Here is a 13,314-nt window from a genome sequence, read left to right as displayed (position 1 = left end):
AGTTTTTGCAATCTTCAAACTCAGTGATTCCCACCTGTGCTTACACCACCAGGGCCCTGGGTTTCAAGCACAAAACTGGGCAGCTGTTTTGGCAAAAACCAAGCTAGCTGCAGGAGTTGTTTTTTGTTTGTTTGTTGTTTGTTTTTTATTCATACCCCAGTGGCACCTGGAACCACAACGAGAGAACTGTTCACTTCCATGGAAAGGGGGCTGCACTCAGGAAGCCAAGTGGTCTCACTAAGTAGGTCTCACTCCCATGGAGACCAGCAAGTTAAGAAAAACCGGCTTGAAACTCTCACTGCCAGTGCAGCATTCTGAAGTCAACCTAGTACAATTGAGCTTGATATGTGGAGGGGCATCTGTCATTACTGAGGCTCATGTAAGCTGTTTTCCCCTGACAGTGTTAAGGACGTTGGAAAGTTTGGACTGGGCAGAACTCACCACAGCATGGCAAAGCAGCTGTGGCCAGGCTGCCTGAGTCAGGATCTTTCAGATAAAACTCCCATCTCCCTGGGACAGAGCACTGGGGGAAGGGACAGCCATGGGCACAGATGTAGCAGACTTAAATGTTCCTGCCTGCTGGCTCTGAAGAGAGCAGCAGATCCTGACAAGGAGGATTCTCCCAGTATAGCACTCAAGCTCTGCTAAGGGAACAGACCTGCCTCCTCAAGCGGATCCATGATACCCATGCCAACAAAACAGGAGAGACCTCCCAGAAGGGGTCAACAGACACCCTATACAGGAGAGCTCTGGCTGGCTTCAGACTGGTGTCTCTCAGAGACAAAGCTTCCTGAGGAATGAGCAGGCAGCAATATGTGCTGTTCTGCGGCCTCTGTGGTGATACCCAGCCAAACGGGGTCTGGAGTGGACCTCCAGCAAACTGCAGCAGACCTGCAGAAGAGGGGTGTGACTATTAAAATAAAAACTAACAAATAGAAAGCAATAACATGAACATCAACAAAAAGAACTCCCCCAAAGGTCATCAGCCTCAAAGATCAAAGGTAGACAAATTCACGAAGATTTAAAAGAAAAAGTGCAAAATGTTGAAAATTACAAAAACTAGAATGCCTATTATCCTCCAAATGATCACAACTCCTCTACACCAAGGGCACAAAACTGGGTGGAGAATGAGTTTGACAAATTACACAGAAGTAGGGTTCAGAAGGTGGGTATTAACGAACTCCTCTGAGCTAAAGGAGCATGTTCTAACTCAAAGCAAGGAGGCTAAGAACCTTGATAAAAGGTTACAGAAACTGCTAACTAGAATAACCAGTTTAGAGAAGAATATAAATGACCTGATGGAGCTGAAAAACACAGCACAAAAACTTCTTGAAGTATACATAACTATCAATAGCTGAATTGCTCAAGCAAAAGAAAGGATATCAGAGATTGAAGATCAAGTTAATGAAATAAATGTGAAGACAAGATGGGAGAAAAAAGCATGAAAAGGAATGAACAAAGCCTCCAAGAAATATGGGACTATATGAAAAGACCAAATCTATGATTGATTAGTGTAACAAAGTGGTGGGGAGAATGGAGCTAAGTTGGAGAACACACTTCAGGATATCATCCAGGAGAACTTCCCCAACCTAGCAAGACAGACCAACATTCAAATTCAGGAAATACATCACACACTGAAATACTCCTCAAGAAGAGCAACTCCAAGACACCTAATTGTCAGATTTACCAAGGTTGAAATGAAGAAAAAATGTTAAGGGCAGATAGAGAGAAAGGTCAGGTTATCCACAAAGGGAAACCCATCAGACTAACAGTAGATCTCTGTGCAGAAACCCTACAAACCAGAATAGAGTGGAGTCCAATATTCAACATTCTTAAAGAAAATAATTTTCATCCCAGCATTTCATATCCAGCAAAACTAAGCTTCATAAGCAAAGGAGAAATAAAATCCTTTCCAGACAAGCTGAAGGATTTTGTTACCACCAGGCCTGCCTTACAAGAGCTGCTGAAGGAAACACTAAACACTAAATGTGGAAAGGAAACTATGGTATCAGTTACTACAAAACAGACCAAAATACAAACAGCAATGGCACTATGAAGAAATCGCATCAACTAATGTGCAAAATAACCAGCTAGCATCATGATGACAGGATCATATTCACACAATATTAACCTTAATTAACTTACATGTAGTTGCGCAGTTTTGAGTGAGTTTCTTAGTCCTGAGTTCTAATTTGATTGCACTGTGGTTTGGGAGACTGTTATACTTTCAGTTCTTTCACATTTGCTGAGGAGTGTAAGTGGACTAAATACTCCAATTAAAAGATACAGACTGGCAAACTGGAGGAAGAGTCAAGACCCATCAGAGTGCTGTAGTCAGGAGACCCATCTTATATGCAAAGACACACATCAGCTCAAAATAAAGGTATGGAGGAATATTTAACAAGCGAGTGGAAAGCAAAAAAGAGCAGAGGTTGCAATCCTAGACTGTTAAAATGGACTTTAAACGAACAAAAATCAAAAAAGACAAAAGAAGAGCATTACATAATGGTAAAGGGATCAATGAAACAAGAAGAGCTAAGTATCCTAAATATAAATGCACCCAATGCAGGAGTACCCAGATTCATAAAACAAATTCTTAGAGACCTACAAAGAAACTTAAGACTCCTACACAATAATAGTGAGAGAAAATCAGCAGGACATTCAGGACTTGAAGTCAACTCTGGACCAAGAGGACCTTATAGACATCTACAGGACTGCCCACCCCAAATCAACAGAACATACATTCTTTTCAGCACCACATCGCATTTACTCTAAAATTGACTGCATAATCGGAAATAAAACACTCCTCAGCAAATGCAAAAGAACTGAAAGTATAACAGTCTCCCAAATCACAGTGCAATCAAATTAGAACTCAGGATTAAGAAACTCACTCAAAACTGCACAACTACAAGGAAACTCATCAACCGGCTCCTGACTGACTACCGAGGTAAATAACAAAAATAAGACAGAAATGAGGAAGTTCTTTGAAACCAGTAAGAACAAAAAGACAATGTACTAGAATCTCTAAGACATAGCTAAAGTAGTCTTACGAGGGAAATTCATAGCACTAAATGCCCACAATAGAAAGAGGGAAAGATCTGAAATCATCATTAACAGAATCAGAGAAGCAACAGCAAGCAAATTCAAAAGCTAAAAGACAACAAAATAAGATCAGAGCAGAACTGAAGGAGAGAGGGACATGAAAAACCATTCAAAAAAGTCAATGAATCCAAGAATTGTTTTTTTGAAAAGATAAACAAAATAGATAGATTGCTAACCAGGCTAATATAGAAAAAAAGAGAGAAGAATCAAATAGACACAATAGAAAATGATAAAGGAGATATCACCACTGGTCTCACAGAAATACAAACTACCATCAGAGAATACTATAAACATGTCTATGCAAATAAACTAGAAAAATCTAGAAGAAATGGATAAATTTCTGGACACATACACCCTCCCAAGACTAAATCAGAAAGAGCTCAAATCGCTAAATAGACTAATAACAAGTTCGGAAATTGAGGCAGTAATAGCCTAACAAAAAAAAAAAAAAAAAAAAAAAAAGCCCAGGACCAGATGGATTCACAGCCGAATTCTACCAGAATACAAAGGGGAACTGGTACTGTGTGCCGAATTGGTGGGCTCTTGGTCTCGTTGACTTCAAGAATGAAGCTGCACACCCTCACAGTGAGTGTTAACAGTTCTTAAAGACTGTGTGTCCAGAATTTGTTCCTTAAGATGTTCAGATGTGTACGGAGTTTCCTCCTTCTGCCAGGGATTGTGGTCAAGCTGACTTAAAGAGTGAAGCTGCAGACCTTTGCAGTGAGTGTTACAGCTATTAGAGGAGGTGCGTCTGCAGTTGTTCATTCCTTCCCGTGGGTTCATGGTCTCACTGACTTCAGGAGTGAAGCTGTAGACCTTTGCAGTGAGTGTTGCAGTTCATAAAGGCAGTGTGGACCCAAAGAGTGAGCAGCAGCAAGATTCACTGCAAAGAGTGAAAGAACAAAGCTTCCACACTACGGAAGGGGACCCAAGTGGGTTGCTGCTCCTGGCTCCCACAGCCTGTTTTTATTCCTTTATCTGGCCCCATTCACATCCGGCTGTTTGGTCTATTTTACAGAGAGCTGATTGGCCCATTTTACAGAGAACTGATTGGTCCGTTTTGACAGGGTGCTGACTGGTGCATTTACAATCCTTTAGCTAGACACAAAATTTCCCCAAGTCCCCACTAGATTAGGTAGACACAGAGCACTGACTGGTGTGTTTACAAACTTTGAGCTAGACACAGAGTACTGATTGGTGCATTTACAATCCTTTAGCTAGGCACAAAAGTTATCCAAGCCCCCACTAGGTTAGCTAGACACAGAGCCCTGATTGGTGCATTTAAAACCGTGAGCTAGACACAAAGGGCTAATTGGTGCATTTACAAACCTTTGGCTAGACATAAAAATTCTCCAAGTCCCCACCCAACTCAGGAGCCCAGCTGGCTTCACCTAGTGGATCCTTCACTGGAGCCACGGGAGGAGTGCCTGCCAGTCCAGTGCTGCATGCCCATGCTCCTCAGCCCTTGGGCGGTGGATGAGACTGGCGCCCTGGGGCAGAGGGCGGTGTCCGTCAGGGAGGCTCCCTCTGCATGGGAGCCCACCAGTGGGAGAGCCTCCAGCATGCCGGGCTGCAGGTCCTAAGCCCTGCCCCAGGGGGAGGCAGCTGAGGCCCGGTGAGAACTCCAGGACAGCTTGAGCCAGCAGTGCTGGGAGACCCAGTGCACCCTCCGCAGCTGCTGGCCCCAGTACTAAGCCCCTCACTGCCCTGGGCCGGTGGGGCTGTGGAGCCCATGGAGCCTGCGCCCAGCCAGAACTTGCGCCGGCCAGTGAGAGCGTGGTGCACAGCCTCTCCCTCCACACCTCCTCGCAAACAGAGGGAGCTGGCTCTAGCCTCAGCAGGGCTCCCACAGTGCAGCAGCAGGCTGAAGGGCTCCTCAAGCATGGCCAGTGTGGACACCAAGCCCAAAGAGGTGCGGAGAGCAAGCAAGGGCTGCTAGCATGTTGTCAGTTCTCAGTACCATTCCTTCTGAAACTATCCCAAACAATAGAAAACGAGGGAATCCTCCCTAACTCATTTTATGAGGCCAGCGTCATCCTGATACAAGGAATCTGGCAGAGATACAACAACAACAAAAAATTACGGCCATTATCCCTGATGAACACTGATGCAAAAATCCTCTGAAAAATACTGACGAACCGAATCCAGCAGCACACCAAAAAGCTTATGCAACATGATCAAGTCAGCTTTATCCCTGGAATGCAAGCCTGGTTCAACATACACAAATCAAAAAATGTAATCCATCACATAAATAGAACCAATGACAAAAACCACATGATTATCTCAATAGATGCAGAAGTCCTTCAATAAAATTCAACACTGTTCCATGCTAAAAACTCTCAATAAACTATGTATTAATGGACAATATCACAAAATAATAAGACGTATTTATGACAAACCCATAGCCAATATCATACTGCTTATCCAACATGAACAAGTTGGCTTCATCCCTGGGATGTAAGGCTGGTTCAACATACACATATCAAAAAACGTAATCCATCACATAAACAGAACCAATGACAAAAACCAGATGATTATTTCGATAGATGCAGAAAAGGCCTTTGACAAAATTCAACACCCCTTCATGTTAAAAACTCTCAATAAAGTAGGTATCAATGGACCACATCTCAAAATAATTAGAGCTATTTATGACAAACCCATAATAAATATCATATGGAATGGGCAAAAACTGGAAGCATTCCCTTTGAAAAGTGGCACAAAACAAGGATGCCTTCTCTCATGACCCCTATTCAACATAGTGTTGGAAGTTCTGGCCTGGGCAATCAGGCAAGAAAAGAAATAAAGGGTATTCAAATAGGACGAGAGGAAGTCAGATTGTCTCTGTTTGCTGATGACATGATTCTATATTAGAAAATCCCATCATCTCAGCCCCAAAACTCCATAAGCTGATAAGCAACTTCAGCAAAATCTCAGAATACAAAATCAATGTGCAAAAATTACAAGTATTTCTATACACCAATAATGGACAAGCAGAGAGACAAATCATGAGTGAACTTCCATTCACAATTGCTACAAAGAGAATAAAATACCTAGGAATACAGCTTACAAGGGATCTGAAGGACCTCTTCAAGGAGATCTACAAACCGCTGCTCAAGGAAATAAGAGAGGACACAAACAAATGGAAGAATATTCTATGCTCATGGATAAGGAGATTCAATATCGTGAAAATGGTATGCAGACACAGAGCAAACCTGGGCTTTGAGGGTCCTTTACTGTTAAAAAGAAAAAAAAAAGCAGCAACATATCAACCATGGACTTGTGACAAATTGGGCTTAGGGTGCCATCTAAAGCTAAAGCAGCAACAGTGACTACAAGCTTCCTTATAGTATTTGAAAGAAGAGGGACAAACCAATCCAGATGGTGAAGACTGTAATGAATACCTAAAAACAACCAATATGCAGACATCATCACACATCCACAAGCATAAAGGACAGTCAGGAAACTATGACCTCATCAAACAAACAATATAAAATATAAAGCACCATAGACAGATCGAAAAAGTATGAACATATGGGTTCTCTCATAAGGAGAATTCAAAATAGCTATCTTAAGGAAGGTCAATGAATTTCAAGAAGACACCAACAAAAACAATTCAGTAATTTATTAGAGAAACTTAAATTAAATAGATAAATTTAAATATTTTTAAAAACCAACAGAAATTCAGGACCTGAAAAATGCTATGAAGCAAATTAAAAATCCATTAGAGGGAATAAATAGTATAACTGATTAAGCAGAAGAAATAATTGTATTTGAAAATACAGCTGGAAAGAAAAAAATCAGAATTAAAAGAAACAAACTGTACAAGAACTAGTGAACAGCATCAAAACAGCAAATATTTGTGTTGTTGAGGTTCAAGAGGATCTTCAGAATGCCAAAAGGGAAAAAGCTTATTTAAAGAAAAGTTGTCAAGCCTAGAGAAGGGAAGAAATACTTGAATATAGGAAGGTCAAAGAGGCCAGACACAGTGGCTCACACATGTAATCCCAACATTTTGCAAAGCAAAGATAGGAGAATCCCTTGAGGTCAGGAGTTTGAGAACAGCCTGGGCAACATAGCAAGACCCAGCATCTACAGAAAATTAAGGGAAAACAATTAGCCCAGCAGGAAGATTCTGAAAGCAACAAAAGAAAAGAAGCACATAACACCTAACACAGTTGCAATTTGCTTGGCAGCAAACATCTCAGCAAAAACCTAACAAGCCAGGAGGGAGTAGGAAAATATTTCAATGTGCTGAAGGAAAAAAAAAAAAAAAAAACCTGTCTATCAAGATTACTGAGCTAGTAGCATGGCTCATGGATGTAATGCCAACACTGGGAGGCAGAAGCAAGAGCATTGCTTGTGCTCAGGAGTTTGACACTGAAAGGAGCTGGGCACATTCCTCAGCCCCGGGCTCAAAACTCCCTGAGCCTAGCATAAACACATCCCATCCTCCCATCCCACCACCATATATCTCTCCAACTCCCTGAGCCCAGTACAAACACCACCTGGAAAGTCTCCGATAAGGGGACAGCCGTTCAAGGTTACTGAAAGCGCAGGAGCCAAAAGAATTTCTTTGTTCCCCTGCAACTTTCGGGCTATAAAAAGCAAATGCTCGCATTGTTCGGGGCCCTCTTGTATACTGTGTAAAGGAGGGACCAGGTTCGAACTTGTAGTAAAGATCCTTGCCGCTTGGCTTTGACTCTGGACTCTGGTGGTCTTCTTTGGGGAACAAACAGTCTGGGCATAACAACACCAGCCTAGGCAACATAGCAAGACCTTGTCACTATAAAAACATTAACAAATAATTTGGGTTTGGTGGCATGTTCCTGTAGTCCCAGCTACTTGGGAGGCTGAGATGGGACAATTACTTGAGCTCAAGAGGTTGAGGCTACAGTAATCCATGTTCTTACCACTGCACTTCAGCCTGGGTGACACAGTAAGATCCTGTCTCAAAACAAAACAAAAAAAACAAAATTATAAACAGCAAAGATATATCCTTCAGAAACAAAGGGGAGATAAAGGCTGTTACAGCTGATGAAAAGCTAATAGAATTTAGCACCATCAGGCCTATCTTACAAAAAATGCTAAAAGCGGCCTGGCACGGTGGCGCATGCCTGTAATCCTAGCACTTTGGGAGGCGGAGGCGGGCGGATCACGAGTTCAGGAGATCGAGACCATCCTGGCTAACACGGTGAAACCCCGTCTTTACTAAAAATACAAAAAATTAGCCGGCGTGGTGGCAGCGCCTGTAGTCCCAGCTACTCAGGAGGCTGGGGTAGGAGAATGGTGTGAACCCGGGAGGCGGAGCTTGCAGTGAGCCGAGATGGCGCCACTGCACTCCAGTCTGCGCGACTGAGCAAGACCCTGTTAAAAAAAAAAAAAGAAAGCTAAAAGCAGTGCTTCAAACTGAGACACTTTTAATATGTAAAAAGAAAACATCTGAAGTACATAGAAAAACCCAGAGTACTCTACTATAATCATGGTATATAAACTGCTATGTCTTTAGTATAAAGATGAAATAAGGCTATTAAAATAATAATTACTTTTTTTTTTTTTAGTAAAAAGAGACAGATTTCATTATGTTGCCCAGGCTACTTTCAAACTCCTGGTCTTAAGTGATCCTCTCACCTCAGCCTCCCTAACTACAGTGATTACAAGTCACAAAAACTACACTCATCCAACTATATTATTTTTTAAGAGACAAGCAATAATAAAAAAGGAAGTGGGACATCAAGAATTCACGTTAGAGGCCATAAGATTAAAGTATAGAGTTTAGGGGTTTTTTTTACATTTACAATCAGAATTAATTGTTATCAGCCTAAAATAATGTATTATAACTATAAGATATTTTGTGTAAATAACATGATAACCACAAAGTGAAATCCTATAATAAATATGCTAATAATAAAAAAGGAAAGAATCAATATACTTCTAGAGAAATTAACATGACTAGGAAGACATACCAAGAGAAAAAAAAGAAAGAAACTACCAAAATAATACATATATTTAAAATAAACATGCAGCTAGTAGACCTTACTTATTGTTACCTTAAATGTAAATGACTTCTCCAATTAAAAAACACAGAATTAATTTTTTTAAAGACCTAATCCTATGCTGTTTACAAGAAATATGCTTCACTTATAAGAACATACACAGACTGACAAAGAAGAGCTAGGAAAAGATATTTCCCATTCCCACTGTATTCGCATAATATTATTCCAAGCACATGGAAACTTAAAGAGGGCAGGGTAGCTAGTTAAAAAAAAAATTAATCAACCTTTTTCTAAGTTTACTTTCAAAAAGAAGATATGATGAAAATAAAATCACAGGGATGCACAGAGAGGCAGCCCATTCCCACTCCAAACCTCTTAAAGTCTCCAGCCCCAAACTCCTCAGGGAGGTGGATTTGAGGTCTCCTCCCATCTCATCGTTGAGAAGCCTTGCAATTAAAAGGGAATAGTACTACAGATTTTATAGAAATAAAAAAGATTATCAGAGTGTACTTTGAAAAAGTATGCCAAGAAATTGGATAACTTGGAGAAAGTGGGAAAATTTATAGAAACATGCATACAACAACGACTTAATTATGAAGAAAGAAAAAACTCAACAGACTAATACCTAGTGTAGAGATCGAATAGTAATCTAAAACCTCCCAACAACAAAAAGAGACCAAAATCAGATGGCTTCACTGGTGAATTCTAGCAAATATTTTTAAAAGAATTAAAACAAATACTTCTCAATGGAGTGAATATAGCAAGGCTGCAAAATAGAAAGCCCACTATCTCATTCAATTACAGAGACACTGAATTACCAATCACATAAAAAAGTAGCTCTGAGCTATCTGAAGAATGTAAGGTATATAAAATTTATCAGGTACAAAAAGACATAAAGTAGGAGGCCCCCACCATCCACATACGTGTACCCATGGCCTGGATTAATTGTTTAATGGTATTTTGCTACATCTTTCCTTCTCTGTAGTTTCCAGACTAGCTGAGGACTACATTAAATGTTACTAAAAGCGGCACACAGTGACATTTACCCATTATCATCAAGTTCCTCAAATTTGCGATACAAAAAACAATGGATAACCAATCAATAGCTTATGTTATTTTAGTGTACATCCTTGGTATTCACTTAAGAACTGCTCCTTCTTTTCTCCTTCAGAAACTCAATTATAACTGCTGCTAAATGGAGCGTATATTAAGGGCATCTTGAATCCATATATCCCAAGTTGCCATCCTCAACTTTGGCACAAATAAACCAGTGATGAGGAAAAGACGCAACAGAAGGAACACAGAATGTTCAAGCTTGCTTGAGGGGCAAGGTAAGAAGGGTAGCTCCAGGAATTTGCTTCTCTTTCACCCAACTGAAATGGATAACTAACAACCATGTATTTGGATGCCTGAGTGTCATGAAGAATCAAAAATAAAATAAAAAGCTTTCCAGTTTATTGCACTACCACAGAAGCTGCAGTACCACAAACATCAAGGGGATAAAGACATTAAAAACTCTTGAAAAAAGAAACTAGTAAATTCTCTAACTGGGAAACTAAATGCAAAAATTCCAGAAAAGCACATCCCAGAAAATCTTAAGAGGCCCATAAACTCTCTGACCAAGCTCACTGCTGAAGCTTCCTGACTCTGAAACTAGTCGATAAAAACAGGAGAAGTGGCTGTTTTTCCCAATGAACAACTCACAGCAGAAAATATCAAGCTATAATACATAAAAGAATAAGTTAGATCACATTAGGTCACAAAATAAGCTTTAACAAATCTTAAAAGATTAAAAGTCAAGTACCCTTTTCAACTAGAATGGAATGATACCAGAAATCAATAGAATAGAAAAAGCCAAACTCAGACTGTTTTCCATATGCTTTCATCCTCCAAGCAACACAGAAGAGTTCTGTGACTAAACATGTAGGAATTTCTCTCCATCAGCAAACAGCAATCAATTCTGCACTGAATACAAGTTGGATGTCCTCCAATTCCATTCTGATTCTAACTATGTGGAGATGGTATCAAGATGACGCAGGTTGAGAGCTTAGTTTCACAAAACTGCCCCCACTTCCAATGCCAATCCCAAGTTCCAAGTGGTCCTACCTGTGCTTTGACTGACTGATTACAAATTGGACATCCACTACCCCTCCTTGGGTTCAGTTAACTTGCTAGAAAAGCTCATAGAACTCAGGGGAACACTTCTGTTTACTGGTTTAAAAAAAATAAAAAATACATCACATCACAAAGGATACAGATGAAGACATGTGTAGAGAGAGTTATAGGGGAAAAAAGAGTTAGGGATTTCATGCCCCCTCAGGGTCTGCCATGCCCAAAAGCCTCCATGTGTTCAGCTATCTAGTGTGCTCCAAACCATCCTTTTGGGCCCTGTATTAGTCTATTTTCATGCTTTCAGTCTGAGAAGGGAAACCCAGCAAGGCCTATCTGTTCAGATTTTCCTTAGCATCTCTGTGCAGTATTCCTTCTTCCACCGTATGGTGAAGGACTAGTTCTGAAACCAGGGCCGTAGAGCCTGCAATGAGAAACAGGTCAGAGAGTTTCTTTATGGTCAGCTCTAAGACAGGCAAGGAAAGATTAAAGTATGTTTTTCGTTTCTGTGGCCTGTCTTGTGGAGAAAAAGAAGTAAATGGAAGGACAGAAGAAGGTCCGAGAAATTCTGTTTCCTGAGACCTGCTTCTGAGACCTGAAGCACCCCAACATTACAGCAAGTGCTATGGGAGTAATGAACCAAGAACTGTGGAAAACAGTCTACCTCTCTATCACATAATATCACGATGAGAGGAAAACTGCAAAAGTCTCAAATAAGAGATTTAACATACTCATGAACAAATAATAGGTTTGGGAAACAAAGGAAAATGTGAAACTATCTTGAGTTAAAACAAAAACACAGTGAATGAAAACTATGAGTTGCCACAAAAACAGTACAAAGAGTAAAGGCCTACATTAAAAAAGAATAAAGATCTCAAGTTAAAGTTTGTATCTCAAAAACTAGAAAAACAGCAACAACAAACCAAAGCCAAAGCTAATAGAGGAAAGAAATAATAAGGTTTACAGCAGAAATAAATAAAATGGAGAACAGAAAAACAATACAAAACAGTTTTTTAAGTTCACATTTTAAAAAGATCAACAAAATTGACAAACCATTGATTACACTGAGAAAACAAGAGAGGACTGAAAAATCCAGAAGTGAAAAAGACACATTACAACTGATGCCACAGAAATCACATTTCTTAAGAGACTATGTGAGTGATTATACACCAAGTACAAGATAACTAGAAAAGGTGGATAACTTTCTAGAAAGATATAATCTGTTAAGATTGAATTATGAAGCTAGTCTGAACAAACTGAAAGCCAGTAAGAAGGCTGAATCAGTAATCAAAAATTTTCCACTACAAAAAGTTCCAGAACCAAATGATTTAATTCTAAAAAACAGTTTTTTTAAAAAAAGCGATCCCAAACACTACCAAAATCAGATGCTACAATGACAACAACAACAACCTAACTATGAATCAATATCCCTTATGAATACTAAGGAAAATTCCTTTAAAAATACTAGCAACCTGCATGCAACAATACATTAAGAAGATTTTACACCAAGCTTGTCCAGTTCACAGCCCATGGCCCACATGTGGCACAAGATGGCTCTGAATGCAGCCCAACACAAATTCATAAACTTCTTAAAGTATTATAAATTTTCTTTGCATTTTTAAGCTCATCATCTATTATTAGTGTTAGTATATTTTATGTGTGGCCCAAGACAATTCTTCTTCCTATGTGGCCCAGGAAAGTCGAAAGATTGGACACCATGTTCAAGTGGAATTTATTCGTGAAATGAAAGAATACCTCAATGTATAAAAAGGAAACAGTGAAGTATACAACATTAATAAAATGTAGAGGAAAGAATACGTGATCTTCATGTGGATGCAAACAAACAAACAAAAAGACCAAATTAAACATCATCTTCTGATGGTAACACTCAACAAACTAGGAAGGCAAGAAAACTATGTCAATGTAACAAAACCTGTATATAAAAAATCCACAGCTTACATCCTGTTGACTGGTAAAAGACTGAATGCCTCTACTGAAAGAAGAGGAAAAAGACAGTAGCCGTTTTTGTCACATCTATGTAAAATAGGACTGGAAATCCTAGAATCCTAGCTAGAACAACTAGGTAAGAAAAGAAAGGGAAAACCTCAAT

The sequence above is a fragment of the Macaca mulatta genome, chromosome Y, assembly GCF_049350105.2.
Source record: "Macaca mulatta isolate MMU2019108-1 chromosome Y, T2T-MMU8v2.0, whole genome shotgun sequence".
Taxonomy (NCBI): Eukaryota; Metazoa; Chordata; class Mammalia; order Primates; family Cercopithecidae; genus Macaca; species Macaca mulatta.
This window is presented reverse-complemented; position numbering follows the sequence as displayed.